Below are 21,029 nucleotides of genomic sequence, written 5' to 3'. Positions count from 1 at the left end.
GCAACTAGGTGACCTCTTCCTAGAAGATTTCATAACTAAAACACTAATCATCATCAAAAACTGTATTTGAAAATACATAACAGACTAAAATGAAGAAAACACTGAAAACGAAAGAAAATTTAATACACAGGGCACTTCCAATTTCATTGTAATACCAACTGCTGTTACTCAGAATTGGGCACAGACATGCATTCATTTAAACGATACACCTCCTTCAGGCTTCCTGGTTACGGCTTGGGTCTGTCTGCTGGAGCTTGCAGCTATGAGGATACCTTTATTGTGTCACTGCTATATAGCCTAGGTACCTTGCATGGTGTTTTACACACGGTAGGCACTCACTAAATACTGGCTAAGTTAATGAATAAATGAATGTATGAGTTATACAGGCATATAACTCTTAATATCTGTAATGATGACACATAAGCCTCATAGATTAGTTATGAAGAGAAGGCTCTTTTGGCCGAGCATGGTGGCTCATGCTTGTAATCCCAGCATTTTGGGAGGCCGAGGCAGGTATATCACTTGAGGCCAGGAGTTCGAGACCAGCTTGGCCAAAATGGAGAAACCCAGTCTCTACTAAAAATACAAAAAAAAATTAGCTGGGTGTGGTGGTGGACACCTGCAATCTGAGCTACTCAGGAAGCTGAGGCAGGAGAATTACTTGAACCTGGGAGGCAGAGGTTGCAGTGAGCCAAGATTGTACCACCGCACTCCAGCCTGGGCAACAGAGGGAGACTCCATTTCAATAAACAAAACAAAACAAAAGAAAGAAAGAAAAAAGAAAGAGAAGGCTCTTTTCATTTCTAATGACGTGTTCTTGAGCTGAACCCAGGCATTACATGAGTCCCCTCTCCATCCCCTGCTCCTTAGTGTATCTGTGACAAGCAAGAAGTATGAGGTTCTCTTATTACAGCCAACTAGTTAATATAAAAGTGGCTTTGTTGGCCGGGCGCGGTGGCTCATGCCTGTAATCCCAGCACTTTGGGAGGCCGAGGTGGGCGGATCACAAGGTCAGGAGATCAAGACCATCCTGGCTAACACGGTAAAACCCCGTCTCTACTAAAAACACAAAAAATTAGCCGGGCGCGGTGGCGGGTGCCCGTAGTCCCAGCTACTCGGGAGGCTGAGGCAGGAGAATGGCGTGAACCCGGGAGGCGGAGCTTGCAGTGAGCCGAGATAATGCCACTGCACTCCAGCTCCAGCCTGGGCGAAAAAGCGAGACTCCATCTCAAAAAAAAAAAAAAAAAAAGTGGCTTTCTCCTCATCCACTGTGATCCCTGCCCCATAACCACCATAAGCAATTTGTGTATGGGTCCAAATCTTCTACGCACACACAAAAACACACACATTGATTACTACTTTCAAAGAAAAGAGGTCATTCTATGTACAGCTGTCCCTTAGTACTCCCCGTAGATACCAAAATCCGCTGATGCTCAAGTTCCTTATGTCAAATAGTGCAGAATTTGCATATAACCTATACACATCCTCCCATATGCTTTAAGTCATCTCCAGATTGCTTAGAATATCTAATACAATATAAATACTATGTAAATAGTTGTTACACTGTATTTTTATGTGTATTATTTTAAATTATACTCTTGTTATTATTACTTAGGGACAGGATCTCACCCTGTGGCCCAGGCTGCAGTACAGTGGCACAATCATCGCTCACTGCAGCCTTGGGCTCCTGGGCCCAAGTGATCCTTTTGCCTCAGCCTCCTAGCTGGGATTACAGGCGTGAGACACCAAGCCTGGCTGTTATTTTTTATTTTTCTAAATATTTTTGATGCCCTGTTTGTTGAATCTGCAGATGTAGATCTTGCAGTTATGGAAGGAAGACTATATATTGTTCGGAAATTTACTTTTTCCACTACACAATTTGTCCTCGCAAAACTTCCTTGGTTGTACATACAGATCAGCAATTCCCTAAAGGGAGTTTTTCAAAGTTTTTGACATCTGAAAACTTTACAAATGCAAACTTTTCTGTAATTCAATTTTTTTAATATAATCATATTCTTTGCACAAACATCTTTGCCAGCCTGAGTGTATTTAAAAATAATAAATTATGGAAGTCCAGTTTCAGGATCAGACAGTACACACATTTATTACCTTAACAGGTAAAGTCAAACTGCCTCCTCCTCACAAATATTGCATCAATTTGTCCCCTCAGCAAGAGTGAATGAGAGAAGGGATCTCAGCTTAAGTTGGTAATTCTTAAGAATTTCTCTCTTCTATTTAAAGGTTAGAATGTTTCTAAATTTACAGAGGTAATCAATGTTTTTAGAACAGATATTGAACATTTTCCCAGCTGGCAATAATATAATTTATTTCTTGTCCATCATAGGTTAGCCCACGACCACATCTTAAAATTCTGTGACACAGGTGGTCTGTTTGTCCCTAACACTGCCCCTGTCTTGCTTCTGTTTCTATTCTGATGTTATTCCAACTGCCAGGAGACTGCTTCTGTCTTCACTTGTGATGAATCCTTGACTGGTATCCTGTGTTCTAGGGAAGTATTTTCTACCTCCTCCAGTGTCCTCAAGGACACAGCTATCATACCTCCCCAATGCCGCAGACCCCCGCCTAACCCTGCATAATCTTCTACATCTCCTTAGTTAAGCAGTTGGACCTGATATTAATAAGGACCTTGTAAATAAAATCATTTGTACACACTCATAGTTTCCTTGTAGATCAGTTTCCCTATTTCAGAGCTGTCTTTGAAGTCACAATTCCAGTGGCAGTCCTTCAAATCACTTGGCCTTGTTGCTACCTTCTGACACCCACTGAAAAGTCCTCTCTCCTACAGATCAGCCAAAATTCCTGCCTCCTCTCTCCACCTCTGAGCAGTGCTTCTGACCATCAAATTCTAAAGTAATTTAACACTCCCTTCCCCTGGAGAGCAAAGATGTATCAGTAAGATGATTGGAAACAGTTCCTGTGGCTAACGAAATGTTAGCTCTGTGAGCCTTGGAATCTGCTTTGAACAGGTCATTTGCCCATCAAAATTTCATTAGCTTATAATTTTTTCTTTTCTTCCCATACACTCACTTATGTGGTGAAACAGTTCTTGGCTTATACTTCAATCAGAAGAAAAATGACGGATACTAACACTTCCTTTGTTAGGAGTCTTGATATAAAACACTGGGGAAAATATTTTTAGAAAGGAAATTATGCTAGATAAAATAAAATAGGTAGCATATCAGTATTAAACTTAGGAGATGCCCCAAGAACTGAGGCTTATCAGAAATGGCTGAGCGACCAGCTTGCATTGGCAGGTGGAAAAGGAATATTCAGAAGTTGTTTTGTGTGACTTAATGTAGGTTTTGATTTTACTTTGATAGCTAACACTTATATGTGCTTTTTATCCTAATTATCTCGATTTTGGGAAAGAAATGGAGTATAACTAAGTAACACTATTCATATTAGCCCCAAAGAACCAGTAAAGAAACAATGCCTTTTCTGACAACAAATTTATTATATACAAATACTGTGAAGTCTTGGCATATTGAAGGTTATAGGTATCTGCCCAGTTAACTGAAAACCACTGCTATTCTTCCCTCTGAGATCAGTCACACAATCCAGTGGAGTATCTTCTGGAATCTAGAACAGGGGTTGGCAAACTATGACCCCATAGCCAATCTGACCCACTGCCTGTTTTTTTTTTTTTTAAATAAAGTTTTATTGAAATACAGCCACAAATCCTAAAGTATTTACTATCTGGCCCTTTATAGAGAAAGGTAACCACCCCGATCTAGAAACTCTATCCCTGACTATGTCTACTTCCGGCAGTAGTCCCTTAACTCCAAACCACATGAACAACTAACTATCCTGCAAAATTCCTGGCTCCTTCTATTTGCTCAATGGACAGTTCCAAGAGCCAATCATAACCTATATACTGAAACATTGGGATGAACGTACCAAGCATAATAACAATTAGCTGTCTTGTTTTCAGGATATTTCCTCAGTGCTTCTATGTACAGGCAAAAAATATTCCAAGTGGCTTTCTAGAGCATGCTGAAATAGATATGGGGCTTTCAGAGCCGTCTGTATTCACACTGTAACTGCTGATGACAGAAGCTCTGAGAAGAAATCCTTTACTAAGTTCTAGCACTAAAGCCAAGTAAGTTTCTTATACAAGTAACTAAAACACGGCCATTATTACTAGTGAGCCAGTTTCTCCTATGTAGGCAATGTTAAGAGAACTACTCTACAAAACCTGTCGAGCCTTGCTATCAGCAGTTTTAACTGAAACGAAAAGCTGAGCCAAAAATGGAATAATTAGGTATTTTCCTATTGCATCATAGCGTATGTCTAAATTACCTCCCAGTTTTTAGCTTGTTAAAACAAACATCTCAGTCATGCAACCACCTGTTAGCTCTCCAAGCGTTTAAAAAGTAAACATGTTAAACAAGTTGTGTGATGGACTTGTAACAAGGGTGGCCAGAGTACAGTGAGTATGGCAAATATTTTTCCCCAAATTGTACAAGGTACCTTCAAGTTACCTTCATCATTAATCCCAAAGTACAGGCCACAGAGATGAGAGGATATTTAAAAGTAATTACATGCTGCGTCCTGCATTCTATGCGGGCTGCCGTGGGTTTAAAAAATGAGGCAGTATGCATGTTTGGTAAAACTTCTAGATTCCCGAGAAGCTGAACCTCTGTAATCTTCATCTTACAGGCACTTCATAAATTGCTTTTATATTCCACTCTCCTAGGACAGAAAACACTGATGACCTTTTTTTTTTTCTTATACTCAAGTTTAAACTCCTTTTCAGACAAAACCAAACAAAACTAAAGACCCCAAGAGAGTATTTTTAACAGTTCAGGTTTCCAGACAATGTAATCATTCCAATTTTTATCAAAGATATGCAACAGAGCTCAGTTCTGAAAGAGGCCCCGCATGTAATAACAGCTTGTATTCTGAATGTGAGGTTATACAACCAATCAAATTTTAGCAGCATCCACGAACTTAATTTCTTTTGGTTCCCCAAGCCAATTCAATCCTTTCTGTACCCATTCTCTAAGTTGTTGATTAAAGTTTTCCCAAATAAAATGGTGTTATTATAAGGAAAAGCTATAATAAGACTATGGACTTCATTTCTACATACAGATTCTTAAAAATGATAAAGCCTACAAGTTTTCAAAGGGTTTGATATGTTTAAGGTATACTACAATACAATTTAAATGTTCTGCAAGCCTTCATCATACTTCGTGGTAAGAAGCCAAAAGAGCGGGTTTGCATTTCAGCATGCTGCATTTTTCCTGCTCCCTTTCTGGTAGAGAGTCTAAGTAGTTAGCCTGTCAACTGGCAGGAAGCAGAAAGGTAGGAGGAAAGGATAAGGAGCCAAGGCAACTCACGAACTGGACAATCAGGTTCAGAATAGAGTCACGCAGGAGTGCCTGAGGCAAAAATGCAATGGTGGTCTAATGGGGACCAAGAGTTATGCCCAAAAAAAATTCCAAAAGAGACTGGAGTGCAATTCCAGGTAATACATGCTAGGGCTCCAGGACTGGTTTACACGACAGAAACAGACACTCAGTAGAAGCTAGAAAACTACATCCTAAGGCAAAAGGGCCGAAAGAGCCAAGAGGTGCAAGATGAAAACAACAAATGACTGAGAGTCAAGGAGTCGCTGGTGAAGAACTAGTCAGGAACTGGGAGAGTCACGCAGAGAACAGGGGCTTACTGAGATGCAATAAGGGACACTGAAGTCAGGGATAGGAAATGAAGAAGCCAGTAAACACTGAGTAAGTGAAGGTGTTAACTACCAAGGATGTGGACTGACGCTAAGGCAGGTCTGATGTTTACCTTGGGAACTTCCTGCGGGGGTGGGTTCCAAAATGAGGGTGTAGACAACGCTAGGCCCATTAAATTCAGTCAGCAATGTGACAGCATTTGGTTGAAGAAGGAAAATGTTATTTCTGATGGGAGAGTTCAGTGTTTGATAAAAGCACGGTAAAAGAACTGACTCCATAGATAGATTATGCTTTTATAGACTATAAGGAAGTAGACTGAATATAGGTACATGGAGACAGAGAGAAAAGGGAGTCCTAGTTGGGCTGAAGAAAGGCTAAATGATTAGAACATATAATGCAAAAAATACAGTGACGAACGATCATATTTGTCCTTCAGAAAGAGCTTCCTAATGGTGTTAAAGATAAAGCCCAAGTGGGACAAAGGAAAGAAGCCGAAGACAGTATGAGAAGCTGTTGCAAAACCACTCAGAAAAAAAATAACATCTTAAATTAAGCTAGGGGCAAGGGGAGAAGGTGGGACAGATCTGATTAACAGCTGGGAGGTAGGATAGACAGCTCTTGGTAACTGATTAGATAGGAGTACGGAGAGGGAAGAGCTGAAGAGGACTCCCAGGCTGCTGGCACAGATAACCAAACAGGAGAAGTACCCTTCACTGACAGAAGAATCTAGACTGAGACTGGTTTTGGAGACTGGGGGAAAAAAGGATAATTCAGTTCTGAATATAGGGAATTTGAGGAAGATGTGAGACATTTGGAGAGAAATTAAGAAGGAAGTTACATGTAAAGGACTTGGGAGTCATGAGCATATTGGTGTAATTTAAAGCAGGACAGGGATGGGATCACACAGGGAGAATGTAGAGTGAGGGAGGCAAGAAGATAAGAAGATTGAGGTTAAAATCTTAGCAAACAATAGCTGTTTGGTCTTGGGCCAGGTATCTGCTTTGTACCTCCTATATAAAATGAAGACGCTAGATTTGGCCACTGCTTCTCAATCCTTGTTGCAGGTTAGAACTATTAGCGAATCTTTAAAATATACCAAAGCTTCAATCCTAATCCCCAGTGACTCTGACTTAATTGGTCTTCTGGGGCCTGGACAAAAGTGTATTATTTAAAAGCTCTCGGGTATTTCCAACATGTGGCCAAAGATGAGAAACACTAGTCAAGACGATCCCAAAGGTCTCTTCCAACTGTTAGCCTCTATGATTCTGGATCGGTTCCCTACTGTCTTTCAGCTACTGCCATTCTGTGTTCTCAATTCTATCAGTCATTTTAATCTCTGTATTATGCCTGCAGCTTTGCCTTATTTCTTGACCTCTTCCTTTCCATAAAAGAATGGACTCTCTATGCAAGAATTCCTCTGGGGCACAGTAAGGCTGTGGCTGCAGTACAACCTGCTGCTGTATATTTAGTCCCCTACCTGGTAAATGCTTCTGAAAAATAAATGGAAAGCTAACTTAATACACTGGACTCTTTACTGTGTTATCAATGTGTAAAGCATCAGAAGCTTAATTAAAAGCACTTGACAATATCAGTGCTCAATCACAATCTCACTTTATATTGTACATATTTTGATAGTGTCCCTAAGATGATAATACTCATTTAAGATCAATGAGAAGAAGGGAAAAAAAGTCCCTGGAATTTAAACCATGAACCTCAAGTTTTAGAAATCAATTATAACATCAATGATGTGAAATACAGTTAGTGATAAAAAAAATACCCCAAAATATACAGGGAAACAGGCAAACTCTTCAAAATCTCAAATGCTTTTCCTTCATAAGGCACATATAATACTTCCTTATTCTTTTGTGAGAAATTATTGTGAGGGTGGCAGGGAAAACAAAGAAAAAGAAGGCTGTGGCTCTATTCCATATATTTTTTCACCCCTTACTCTCTAGTTAGGTCTGCAAAATAACTAAGATGACCATAAATGCTTTTGACTGTTGTCTTGAATTTCTTTCTCTCCATCCATTTACAGCAGATTCAAGGAAAGTTATCAGGGTCTTCAGTTTCTCACATATCCAAGTGCTGGAGGCAAAGAGTAAGCATTTCTTAGAGGACACCAAAACAGCAGACTTCTCTAAGAGTGGAAGTCAGAAAATAGGTAAGTGAATTTGTTCACCCAACTGTAATGATATTCAAATAAAATAACCAAGCAAATGTGGAAATGTACAGCTGATTTTAAATCACAGTAGATATCAGTGGGAAATACTTTGTTTTTTTCAGCCTTACGGTTTCTAAAATAACCTTAGAGGAAGGAAGTTGCAACCATCAGCCTCTCATTTTCACAGGGGACAGGGAGTGGGGGTGGTAGAGGAGCAGGCACCATTTATCCTGGCAGGTCTTTAACTAGGCAACAAATGCTGAAGAAAATGCAAATAGAAAATTCTGTGTTAATTCAGTGATGTGTGATAAAATGTAGGTTGCCATACCTTCTCCTATCAAGCTCACTTTATTTTCTAAAGAGAACATTTCTTTGCAAGGAAAGGTCATTATTTGGTAACAAAGGCAAGGCTAGCACATAAGGAAGGCAAGAGACTTAACTAATTTGCAGTAATAAGTGTTGCCAAAATGATTAGCCTTTACTAGCAGTTAGGCCAGAAACAGCCTTACAACATAGGTCAAATCCCTGCAAAATAAAAAGACAAAGTCAAAGGGCACTAAGTACACCACATACCGCACAATGGTTCATTCAAACGTCCTTTGTATGACAACTTCTGGGTGCTCAAAAGTAGCCCATAAGAACACGAGTTGCTATAAATATCAACTCAATATCACTAACCTTCACTCTGCCCTTCTAACTGACCACAATAGTTAACTTTACCTCTTATCTGGATTATTATTGTTTTCTTTCCTGGACTACCTGTGTCCAATCTTCACCCTCGAAGTCAATGGTTGGCAAAATATGACCTGTGGGCCAAATACTGCTGGCTGCCTTTTGTGTAGTCTGTGATTTGTTTGTACATTTAAAAATGGCTGGAAAAAAAAATAAAAAGCACAAGAATATTTGTGACATGTAAAAATTATATAAAATTCAAATTTATATATATAAAGTTTTATTGGAACACAGCCGTGCTCATTCCTTTATTAACATTGTCCACGGTTGCTTTTCTGCTATGATGGCAAAGTTGAATGGTTGCAATAGAAAATGTATGGCCTATAAAGCTGAAAATATTTACTATGTGGCCCCTTTTCAGAGTTTACTAACCCTTGCTCTAAACCGTTGGTTTGCAATCCTGGCTGCAAATTGGAATCACCTGGGGATTTAAATAATACTGAGGTGTGGGTTCCAGTGCCGGATATTCTAATTGATACAGGTGCAGCCCAGGAGTTGGGGTTTTAAAAATTTCTCCAGGTGATGAGAATGTGAAGCCACAGTTTAGAACCTTTGCTTAATCCCCCTTTACTGAGGCCAGAGTAAGCTTTATAATGCATGGTCAACTAATGGCACTCTTCTATTTAGGACTCCCTACTGCTCAGGGAATCAAATTTCAAGTACGGCATTAAAGCTTGTCCCACTTTTCCAGCTAACACCAAAGGCAGTGTCTTGTTCCTTAGAGAGCCTGCATTTTTCTGACTCTACATCTTGCTAATGCTACTCTCTCTGCCTGGAATGCCTCCACCACCATCTCCATGTATTAAATTTCTTCCAAAGAGCCCAATTCAAAGATCACCTCTTCCATGCAGGATCCTCCCAAACAAAAAGAACCCACTCAACTATGTGCTTCCAGAGATCTCTTTACCACTTTCATGGTGAGTCAACTCCACCTTGAAGAAAGAAACCATGTCTTGGTCATCTGGATAGCATCCCTTCCTTCAGTTACACTTTATTCAAATGCTTTGCACATGGGTGATGGCCAAAAAAAAAAAAAAGCTGTGTACCCGTTTAACCTCATAACATTTCAGTTTTACCTTCATTGAAACTTCTAGTTCTTCAAACTATCCATTCAGATCACCTTTTCCCTCCAGGCTCTAAATTCATGACACAACACTTCAATCTATTTCTTGTTAGTAATCTGAGCTTCCACATTGCTTTGTCCTTCATTCCCCCTACAATCTCCCACTCTCACCTTATATAGTTAAATCACTTGATCCCTGAGCACCTGGGGACTTAGGCCACCTCAGCACTACTTGGTCATTCCTCTGTAAGTAGATATTCAATTGCTGTTTCTATTCCTCATCAGAGCCTCCCAACCAGTTTCTGTTTCCATTCTCATCCTTTATATCTAAAATCCATTCGCCGAGCTCTAAAACTTAGGTGATTAATTGAATGACATATTCATTCGACACATTTACTGTGTGCCCATTGTGCAGGCACCATACTAGTGAGACAGATAGAAAGCTGGATGAGGCCACTGAACTCAACAGAGCTTTCAAACTAGTGGGAAGAAATAATTACTTAACCAAGCAACCAGGCACACAGTAAGTGCATAAATGTTTGTTGAATTAATTCCAAAAATTCTGAATATTGACATTTGGTATTAACAGTGCTTACCAGATTACTAACTCAAATGCAAATTTTTGTGCTGGATGGAATTATTACTTTTGTAACTACAAATAGTACTTCAAGACAATCATTGTAAAAATTCCGGAATTTGAAACATGTTTCCCAGGGATTTTGCTTTGAGTCAATTTATATTCGAGGCATGAATTTCTTTTTAGTATGTTTGCACTCTCATAAAGATTGCTCCTTTCTCCAATGATAAGTTCCACAGAGAACGGGGGAATGACAGCATTTAGTATCTTTTGTTGAGAGAAAAATATTAGGAAAGGAAAAAATCAACAGCTATATAGCACGGTTAACCCTTACCTTAAGAAAAGTAAATAAACAATTAATTGCAGTCCAGAATGTAGCCAGACAACTGATTTGCTGTCCATATATACATATATTAGGCACTAGGTTTTTTTTTTTTTTTTGTATTTGTTTCTTTTCTTTTTTTGAGACGGAGTCTTCCTCTGTCGACCAGGCTGAAGTGCAGTGGCACACTCTCAGCTCACTGCAACCTCTGCCTCCCAGGTTCAAGCAATTCTCCTGTCAGCCTCCCAAGTAGCTGGGGCTACAGGTGCCTGCCACCACGCCCAGCTTATTTTTGTATTTTTAGTAGAGACGGGGTTTCACCCTGTTGGTCAGGCTGGTCTTGAACTCCTGACCTCAGGTGATCCAACCACCTCAGCCTCCCAAAGTGCTAGCATTACAGGTGTGAACCACCACACCTGGCTGAAGACACTAGGTTTTATACCCAAATACCTGAGACTACAAGAATAAATACTGTGTCCCCATCAATGTCCTCCCTGCCCCTTTGAATACCCTGAATCTAAACTGTTTGATAAAGCAAAGCAAATAGGGCTTAATCCAAGTCTTGTTGAATTTTACTTTCCAATAATTTTAGTATTTCTAGATACATTCTTGATATAAATATTACCAATGCATGAAGAAGTTTCAGTTATTTCTAAAATTTAAAATGTTCCTTTAACATATGACAAGATAACTATTCTCACACTGCTATTTTAGAAAAATTAGCAGTTACAGTGCTAAAACTCTCAAAGTCTGTCCCATCCTCAAAACCTAGCAGATAGTGTGGGGCAACAAACTCGCTGCTATCTATGTACTACCCTGTTTTTATTTTTGTTTTAAAAGTTCTGCTATGTTATAAATTTTTTAAAATTAGGAAGGGTGACAGCAAGTGGTTTTATTTATTTATTTTTTTTTTTACCATTTGCTTAATAATAATGCCTGATACCTATAAATTATTTTCTTAAAGACAGGCAATATAATTAAACAAAAAGTCAAAAAAGGAAGTTATGTTAGAGACATAACTGTGAGAGAGTAACACTGTGCAACTGGATAAAATAAATGCAGTGTGAGTTTTGCTAATTAGTATCCTGGAGTTCTATGTATTTCTACATTGTCATTAAGTATTTCTCTTCCTTTTATTTATGGAGAGATGGTAATGTGCCTTTACTGAATCTAACATTCAGTGAGGCTGAGCTTGAGCCCAGTATTGCAAAAAACAGAGTCTGGATCTGCGCAAACTCTATTAATGCTCAGAGCCTCATACCAGCTTCCAGACGCTAATCCACATCGCACCCAAGGGAAAAAGTGATGAAAAAAGCATGGAGAAAACGAAATTTCTCTGACCCACAGATAAGCTGCTATACAGTTCTAAAAACTGATCAAAGCCAATGCATCTCCCTCCCTGCCCCGAATAACCCCTGGTGTCACCCCATTTGAAGAGAAGCTCGAAAATTGTTCTGTGCCAGTTATTGCTGCATCTCTAGATAAGCTCACAACTCGTTTTTATGATGATTCCTCGACTGGGTTGGAAGGTCAGACATGACAATGTAGGTTTGATAACTCTCCTTTCTACATCTAATTTAGCACCTACTGTAAAAAGTCATTTCTATCAGCAATGCAACCATCACTGATATCTCTCTCTGCCCCATCATACCAATAATAAGAGTCTAAAATTCATTTCAGGGGTGGCTGGGCTTTTTGACCCATCTTCTCCTCAAGTACTATGTCAGAAATAGACTTATTTTTGTTCCATATATTAAACATACACATTTTCTTTTTTATCTTTGGCCTTTATGACAAAGGAGTCTTTATTTGATAACCAGAAAGCAATTTAATATACAGCTCAATCTTCTCCATTCTCTCGTCTTTATGTCACTTCAGAAATCAGTTGATTTTCTTTTTTATGTTGTAGAGCAAGGGATACTACACAGAGATAGCCAGTAGATGAAAATTTCTGAAGTTGGCTCTTTGCCAAGCAACACTGTCAAGCCTTCGGCAGGAGGGGTACAGGTATGTATGTGTGTAGGGGTAGGAGGGGGGTTGGGGGGAAAGGGGGACCAAGAGGCTAGGAAATTACAGAAGAGCAAAGCAAGAGAAAAATAAAGTAGCTGAGCTTCCCCTTGCACCCATTCTAACACCTAAAGCAACTCTAGTTATATATAATTTGTGTCATATAATCACTCTTTGAGAAATCAACCCATGTTCACACAAGTGGGAAAAGGATACCCAGACAGTGTAGGTTTCTGTATCAAATGACAGGCCTGACCATTTTAAGTAATGAGCAAACAGGCAGAAAGTGATGCTTCAGGTCCACCACCATAGACCTTCCTGCAGGCTAAAGTCCTACTATTCTTCATTCATCCTTTCCATTCTTAGGGAGGCCCTGCACCCATCACAAGAAGCATACTTTCAGGGGCTTAGCCTAGGCCTCTCCACTCAGCCTCGGGATACTGCTCTCCCGTCCCTGCCAACCTTATCTCCACCTTTCTCTGCTTTCCTTAACTCTTCAGAGAGACATACTGAAGAAGCAAGAGGTCCTAACCATCCACTTATTGCGTATACTGTATGCTTTCTGCTTTTTTTTCATTGGAAGAGGATCCTAAGGTGTTTTTTAAAAAAGCCAGTTGGTTTAACACACAACATGTTTAGAATGTAAAACGACAGGAGTATCTTAGAAGAGCTCAATGAACTACCTGATTATGATAATTTTAAAAGAGTTATGCTTAAAGTAAGTTTAATCAATGTCAAAGTCCAAACATTCTTTTGACACAGATAGTGCTTTATATTTTCAAACTGTAATAACTATATTTTAATAAGCATTCATTCATTTAACGATTTGAGTATCTGCTCTGTGTATTTTATTAGTAAATTAAACCCCATCTCTTTACCCAGTGTCTGGATCTATTGGCTTCTTCTATCACTAACAACCAAGACCATAAACATCTTTTATTTTTATGTTTTAAATTCCTCGGCAATTTAGAAGTTCTTTCTCATTCTATTTATTGTAGAGGAAGTTACATGTTCTTTTTGCTTCTTTTTCTTTTTCAGCTCTAGCATCTTTTTAGCTCTTTATTTTCATGTACACCTAAATAAGATTCTATCTTGGAGGGTTTGTCTATTTTTGTGTATGTTGTTTGTTTTTAGCAGCTCTGTTAATCTTAAACCCCCTAAAGCATCTGCTTATTTTTTCAGTTTTTTCAAAATCAGTTATCCATGTATATGATCTAAGAACCAACCAGCTCCACATAGCTTCCCAGCTTCCCTTCCCCATTTCTGCTTCCTTAGAAGTAACTACCTTCAACTCTTTTTAGTTTATTCTTTTGGTATTTACCTCCATATTGCCAAGTAACATGTCATTTTTGCTACTGGTAATTTCTTACTACTAGATATTATCTCCTGACTTCCCTCTAGGGAAGATGAGCTTGCATTCCCTCCCCTGCCCACTCTATTTATGTATATATTTCTCACCTCCACTTCCCATGATCATACACATGCTATTCAGATTTTACCCATGTAATATCTAATTATATTTTCTTGTCTGTATATTTTGTTTTCTCTGGAGTTAGTAATTTAAAAAATATGTTTGATGGACAAGTGCAGTGACTTATGCCTGTAGTCCCAGCACTTTGGTAGGCCAAGGTGGGAGGATGGCTTGAGGCCAAGAGTTTGAGACCAGCCTGGACAAGATAGTAAGACCCTGTCTCTACAAAAAAAAAAAAAAAGCCAGGTGTGGTGGTGCACCTACAGTCACACCCAGCTACTCAGGAGGCTAAGGTGGGAGGTAGGAGGATTGCTTGAGCCTGGGAGTCCAAGGTTGCAGTGAGCCATGACCATGATCGTGCCACTGCACTCTAGCCTGGAAGACAGAGAGGCCCTGTCTCAAAAAAAAAAAAAAAAAAAGCAGCAGCTCAGTTGGTTATCTATGTCTTTATGACCAATTCAATCCAAGTTCTCTTCCACTTATCTAAATCACCTCGCAAGAAGTGCATTCACAATAAGCATTCTATCCTTTCATCCTCTTGAAGAAGTTTCCTCTGGACCTTTCTGGCACATTCTGGTTGAATCTATCTATTCTCCAGCTCTGATACATGGCTGTCCCATTTACCACCATCCTGGAGATTTCGCTCACCTCTCATCTGTGCTGAGTCTGCTGTTTCCTTTATCCCACATCTTCGTATCTTCTTTCTTAGCTTACTCTTTTGTTTTCATGATGCCCAAAATTCTGGAAAGGCTTCCTGAGAAAGGAGTATCCTGAAATCTGATGAATACTTTGGTGGGTACAAAATCCTAGGATGAAAAGCATTTTTCTTCAAAACAGGGAAGGAATCACTCATTTCTTCTCTGGGTGCTGTTGATAAGTTTGAAGTCAGTTTGAAATTTGAGTCCTGGTCCTTTGAATGTGACCTGGCTTTTCTCTCGTCTTGGCATGGGTCTACATTTCATCCATAATGCTGCGTCCATGGTGATTGCTTTCAGTCTGTTAATTCATGACCTTCAGTCATTAAAAATGTTCTTGAATTATTCATTGCCAATTTCTTCCTTTCTTTGTTTACCCTGTTTTGGAATTCCTATTATTTGAATGTTGGACCCTTCCCAGATTTGTTCTTTGATTTTTCTATATTTTTCCTACTGTTTTTCATCTTATTTTTTTTTTTTTTTGGTTCTACTTTTTAGAGATTTTCTCTACTTTAACCTTCCAATTCTATTGAATTTTTACCTTTGCTACCATGTTTTTAATGTCTAAGAATTATTTTTTGCTCTCCCAATCACTTTTTTGATGTCTCAATCTTATTTCATGAATAAAATATCTTCTCTCATTTATCTGAGAATATCAGTAACTTGTTTTTTTTTTTTTAAGTTTTCTTCTTCCTGCCCAGTCCTGTTTCTTTCTTATTTTTTATTTTCTCTCTCACTCCATTCCTATTCTGTTTGCTTTGGTCCTGTTCTTTGTGTTAGTTAGGGCTTTCCTCAGGTATTTGGTAATCCTTGATTGCTACTTATGTTTAAGAGTAAGAGCCTTAAAAAGCTGATTGATCATCCTCAGCAAATTAAAACAGGAACAGAAAACCAAACACCACATGTTCTCACTCATAAGTGGGAGCTGAACAATGAGAATACATGGACACAGGGAGAGGACCAACACACACCAGGGCCTGTAGAGGGGAGTGGGGGGCAAAAGGAGGGAGAGCATTAGGACAAATACCTAATGCCTGTGGGGCTTAAAACCTAGATGAAGGGTTGACAGGTGCAGCAAACCACCATGGCACATGTATACCTATGTAACAAACCTGCACGTTGTGCACATGTATCCTGGAACTTAAATTAAAAAATAAAAAAATAAGAAAAAAAAGAATCAGTTAATCTAAACCCCGCCCCCCCGACCCAGAAAAAAAAAAGCTGATTGAAAGTTCTGAGCCTGGCCAGGCGCAGTGGCTCACGCCTGTAATCCCAGCACTTTGGGAGGCCGAGGCGGGCGGATCACGAGGTCGGGAGATCGAGACCATCCTGGCTAACATGGTGAAACCCCGTCTCTACTAAAAATAAAAAAAATGAGCCAGGCGTAGTGGCGGGTGCCTGTAGTCCCAGCTACTCGGGAGGCTGAGGCAGGAGAATGGCATGAACCCGGGAGGCGGAGCTTGCAGTGAGCCGAGATCACGCCACTGCACTCCAGCCTGGGCTACAGAGCGAGCCTCCGTCTCAAAAAAAAAAAAAAAAAAAAAAAGAAAGTTCTGAGCCTGTTGCTGCATTTGTCAAGTATGAGCCTCAATATAGGATGATCTGGTTGAATTGTTTAATTATGGAACCTCTGATGTCAACATCTCTAAGTATTGAACTGATCAGGTTTCCCAAACAAGGAAAGGCGTGTGTGACTGCCAGCATTCTAGCTGCTAAATGAACAAAGAGGGCATTTGATATCCATATAGGCACTGAATTCCCCTTGCCCTCAACTGTACCACAGGTTCTTCAGTCCAGAGACTTTTCATTTTCCCCTCAAAGAATGAGCCTCCAGTCTTCTGTGGGTGTGAGTGAGGAGATGCCTGAGCTGTAGGCCTGAGCTGGGGAGGGAATGGGGCAATCCAGCTGCTGCTGCTTAAGTAGTTTTAAACAATCCTTCTTATGTTAGTGCCCTCATTTCCCACTTCATTCTCCCTTTCAAAAGTGCCAGCCAATTCCTTGACCATTTGAGGATTCTCTGGTATATATCAAGTTGGTTCATAGCTTGGGTTTTGGCTTTTCCCCACTGCTAGGTTGGCATTTAGGTTTCTTCAGGTTGGTGAGGTGAGTTGCCAATTTCTAGCTGCTCCCCAGCTGTCACAATTTTGTTGTGGGGTTTCCTCTCCTAGCCTGTCCTCTTTATATTTGTGGGTTAATAATTCCTGTACTAAAAATCTCTATGATGTATTTTGGCAGGATTTGAGAGACAATGAAACTAGATCTGTCTTAATCTTTCCTTCTAAATCTGAAACCAGACTTACTCTTTGAAGAATTGTTAGTACACTCATGCCTGTAGTCGCAGCACATCGGGAGGCAGAGGCAGGAAGACTGCTTGAGCCCAGGAGTTTAAGACCAGCTGGGGCAACAGTGTAAGACCCTGTCTCTACAAAAAATTAGCTAGGCATTGTGGTGCTTGCCTGGAGTCCCAACTACTTAGGAGGCTGAGGCAGGAGGATCATGTGACCCAGGAGGTTGAGGCTGCAGTGAGCCATTATTTTGCACCACTGCATTCCAACCTGGGTGACAGAGTGAGACTCTGTCTCAAAAAAAAAAAAAAAAAAAGAAAAGAAAAGAAAAGAAAAAATTGTTAGTATACTTATAAATATATTCTTAGTTCACACATACACATATGACATTCATGAATTTCTCTTCTGAAATAATTGATATATAGAACAAGGTAAATAATAATCTAACAGTATTCCCTGAACAAATAAAAAGTGAAAAAGTTTGAGATAAGGCTAGAAATTCTGTTTTATGTATACTTTCATATATATATGAGTGTCATTCCTTTCTTCCAGAGGCTGTAGAAAAATATATAACTCCATAATCCATAAATCAGTCTCTATCAGCAAAGAGAATTATGAAAGTAGAATGTTACAACTCAGGTTTTGTTTTTCTAAGCACAGTGGATTTTGTATTTTATGAAAACCATGTTCAAAGACAGAAGAAACTGTGTATGCTAGGTATGGAAAGCAATCAAATGTGTTGAAGTTGTGCTTACCCTTTTGGCCCAGTTGGCTCTTAAATACAGGCTTCACTTACAGCCTTGATATGCGCACCATCTATTGTAGGAATGCCATGAAGATTAGATGAAATGTCAATAAAATGCTTGGTACAGTGTCTGCATATAGTAATCACTCAATAAATGTTAGTTCCTATTATCAACATACAAGGTTCTTAATTAGTTTTCCAATTAACATGACTGTGGTGTTCAATAATATCACTTGTATTCATTATCTTATCATGAGCTGAAAGGTAACAGGTGTCTATTTACTTATAGCTACAAAGACATCCCCCTTGTAAAAACTTTCTTCATTAATGACTAGATGATGTCTCTCCATAAATTCAAAGAATGATGATAACCCTAACACTGGCATGCTATATAGCAATAAAAAACAAAAGTAAGCTACTCTCTTCTCACCATGATCTCAGCTCATATGTAACTTCCTATTTTAACTGGTTGTAGCTATGCATTCCCAATATTTCAGAGGCAAACAAGAATCCAATGTCCTCAAATCTCACTATATAGGAATTAATATTTATGGCTTACTTTGCTCTACAGACCTTAACCTGGCTTATAAAGCTTGCCATGATCTGACTCTTGACCACCTGGCCTACTTCATTTCCTACAAGTCTTCTCACCCACGACGCTTCAAGCTGTAAGGTCTTCCTTTTTGTTTCTCCACGCTCATTTCCTTTTGAAGGTGTTTGTGTAGCTATTTCCTCAGCCTCAACTCCTCTTTCCTAGTATCTTCACAAGGCTACTCCTTACTCACATTTAACTTAGATGTCACCTCCTCAGAGAGGCCTTTGCTGGCCAATCCAAAGGATCTACACAGTCACATACTTATTATGTATGTCTATTTTAATTTGCTATTTGCACTTTTGTTTTTTTTTCTAGAGACAGGGTCTTGCTCTGCTACCCAGGCTGGAATGTAGTGGCAGGATCACAGCTTACTGCAGCCTCTGCCTCCTAGGCTCCAGTGATCCTCCTGCCTCAGCCTCCTGAGTAGCTGGGACTACAGGTGTGCACCACCACACCTGGCTAATTTTTTTATTTTTTGTAGAGACAGGGGTCTCACTATGTTGCCCAGGCTGGTCTCAAACTTCTGGGCTCAAGCAATCCTCCCATCTCAGCCTCCCGAAGTGCTGGGATTGTGGGCATCAGCCACCACACCTGGCCTATCTGTAAATTTTTTAAGGCATGGTAATTAAAAAACATTCATCTCACCATCAACTGATGTTGAAAAGAATGTCAATTAATCCTTTTTGCTTTATTCCTTTAAAAATCAAGGGAAGTAAATGCTACGATTTTAATTTCCATAAGCATAATATACTGTAAAGTTGCATAGTGCATGACCCGGTATCCATAGATAATGGGGAAGAATCATTTAACATTGTCTATATCATACTAATTTTATTTTATTTATTTTTTGAGATGGAGTCTTGCTCTGTTGCCCAGGCAGGAGTGCAGTGGCATGATCTCGGCTCAGTGCAACCTCTGCCTCCCAGTTTCAAGTGATTCTCCCGCCTCAGACTCTTGAGTAGCTGGGATTACAGGCGCCTGCCATAACACCTGGCTAATTTTTGTATTTTTAGTAGAGACGGGGTTTCACTGTGTTGGCCAGACTGGTCTTGAACTCCTGACCTCAAATGATCCACCCTCCTCAGCCTCCCAAAGTGCTGGGATTACAGGTGTGAGTCACCATGCCCAGCCTATCATATTAATTTTAAAGACTTGTAGAAAAATAGTGTCAATTCCAAAACAAAAATAGTGCTGTGAAGCCAAGTATTAATTAATGAAAGCAACAGGAAATAATAAGGACATTTCCTAACTTTTGAACTAGCTATGCTCCATAACTTTGTTCTTTATTTAGTTGGTTGAAGTAAGACTGCATCTTTTCCCATTATAAATAATTACATTTTGTTAGAACCTCCACTTCCAAAAAACCCAAAATGACAACCGAAAACCAATTATTTAACTACATATCTGTAGATTATGGTTGGTTTTCAATTATATGTACTATTTTATTTCTATGGGGAAATGAAGTCTTCTCCAGTTTCAGGTTAATTGAACTAATTGTGCAGTGGTCTCTTGCCCTTCTTTCCCAGATCTCTGTTGACCCAGATCCTGGAAGTACTATCTTTGTTTTTGAACCCGTTTTTCTCTGATAGGTTTATATGAAGTATAGTCACTAGCCAGATGTTCAACTATGTTGTTCCCATTTATAGGGACAAGGGACAGAGAAATTCCAGGCAGAAAAACGTGGGTCCCTGGCATAACCCCACCCTCAAGATGAAAAGCCTGAAACTGTGGCCCAAAATGAGAACTTATATCCCTGTTTTCCCGCCCAAATACTGCCTTTTCCTAAACAACCCATGGCCCTGTCCCGCCCCATCCTGTACATATAAAAACCCCATATTCAGCCAGTAGACAGGACTACAGTTGGATGTTAGAGAGAAGCGGCTTGACTTCAGAGGGACAGGTTGATGGCGTAACTTCGGAGAAGAATCTGGTCGGAGATTTTTGGACAAATTTGTTTTTTTTCTAGGAAACGTGTGTGTGTGTGTGTGTGTGCACGCATGCATGCATATCTGTATATTAAATGTACATTTATATAAACACACATATATAAAATTATTCTCAAAAAATGTTAAGAACCATTGACCAAGAGTTAGGGTTAGATAAAATGCTCTCCCAGGAGCCTTTTAGAAACTACTTATTTGGTGTCCATGAAAGCCAATATTCTTTAAATATCTGATGTTTTTGGAGGATCAGCTGAGGACTATAGGAAGGGAGTAGAAGATAATCACATCAGCAGTGGTGTCCTAGCTTGTACACCCCACTTGGCAAATAAAAAGACCTGAAGTTGGCCAGGAGCAGTGGCTTATGTCTGTAATCCCAGCACTTCAGGAAGCTGAGGCTGGAGGATCGTTTGAGCCCAAGTTCGAGGCTGCAGGGAGCTGTGTTTGTGCCACTGCACTCCAGCATGGGAGACAGAATTAGATGCTATCTCCAAAAAAAACAAAGCCTTGAAGTTAACTAGGCGCCTGCTCCTTAGAAGGCAGTTACAAGGAGCAAGGATGTTTCTCAAAGAATCAGTTACAACCCATATAGAGTCCTCCCATAGAGCAGCTGTGATTTTAAAGTATTTTCCATCTTACTCTATTTCCAATGACATCTGGCATCCCTTGCTCAGTCTTTGGATAGAGTATGGGGCACAAAGCTTGCTCACAATTTCAGGCAGTTTATGCATTGTTGT

The 21,029-nt window shown here is 39.6% G+C and overlaps 1 protein-coding gene across 2 annotated transcripts in view; it reads right to left on the bottom strand.

Annotated features, from left to right (window-relative positions):
* Window positions 1-21,029, bottom strand: part of CDKAL1 (CDKAL1 threonylcarbamoyladenosine tRNA methylthiotransferase) — a 695,935-nt gene that overhangs the window by 124,064 nt on the left and 550,842 nt on the right. The gene's annotated exons all lie outside the window — the stretch shown is intronic.

This window comes from Gorilla gorilla, chromosome 5, assembly GCF_029281585.2.
Source record: "Gorilla gorilla gorilla isolate KB3781 chromosome 5, NHGRI_mGorGor1-v2.1_pri, whole genome shotgun sequence".
Classification (NCBI taxonomy): Eukaryota; Metazoa; Chordata; class Mammalia; order Primates; family Hominidae; genus Gorilla; species Gorilla gorilla.
This window is presented reverse-complemented; position numbering and strand designations above follow the sequence as displayed.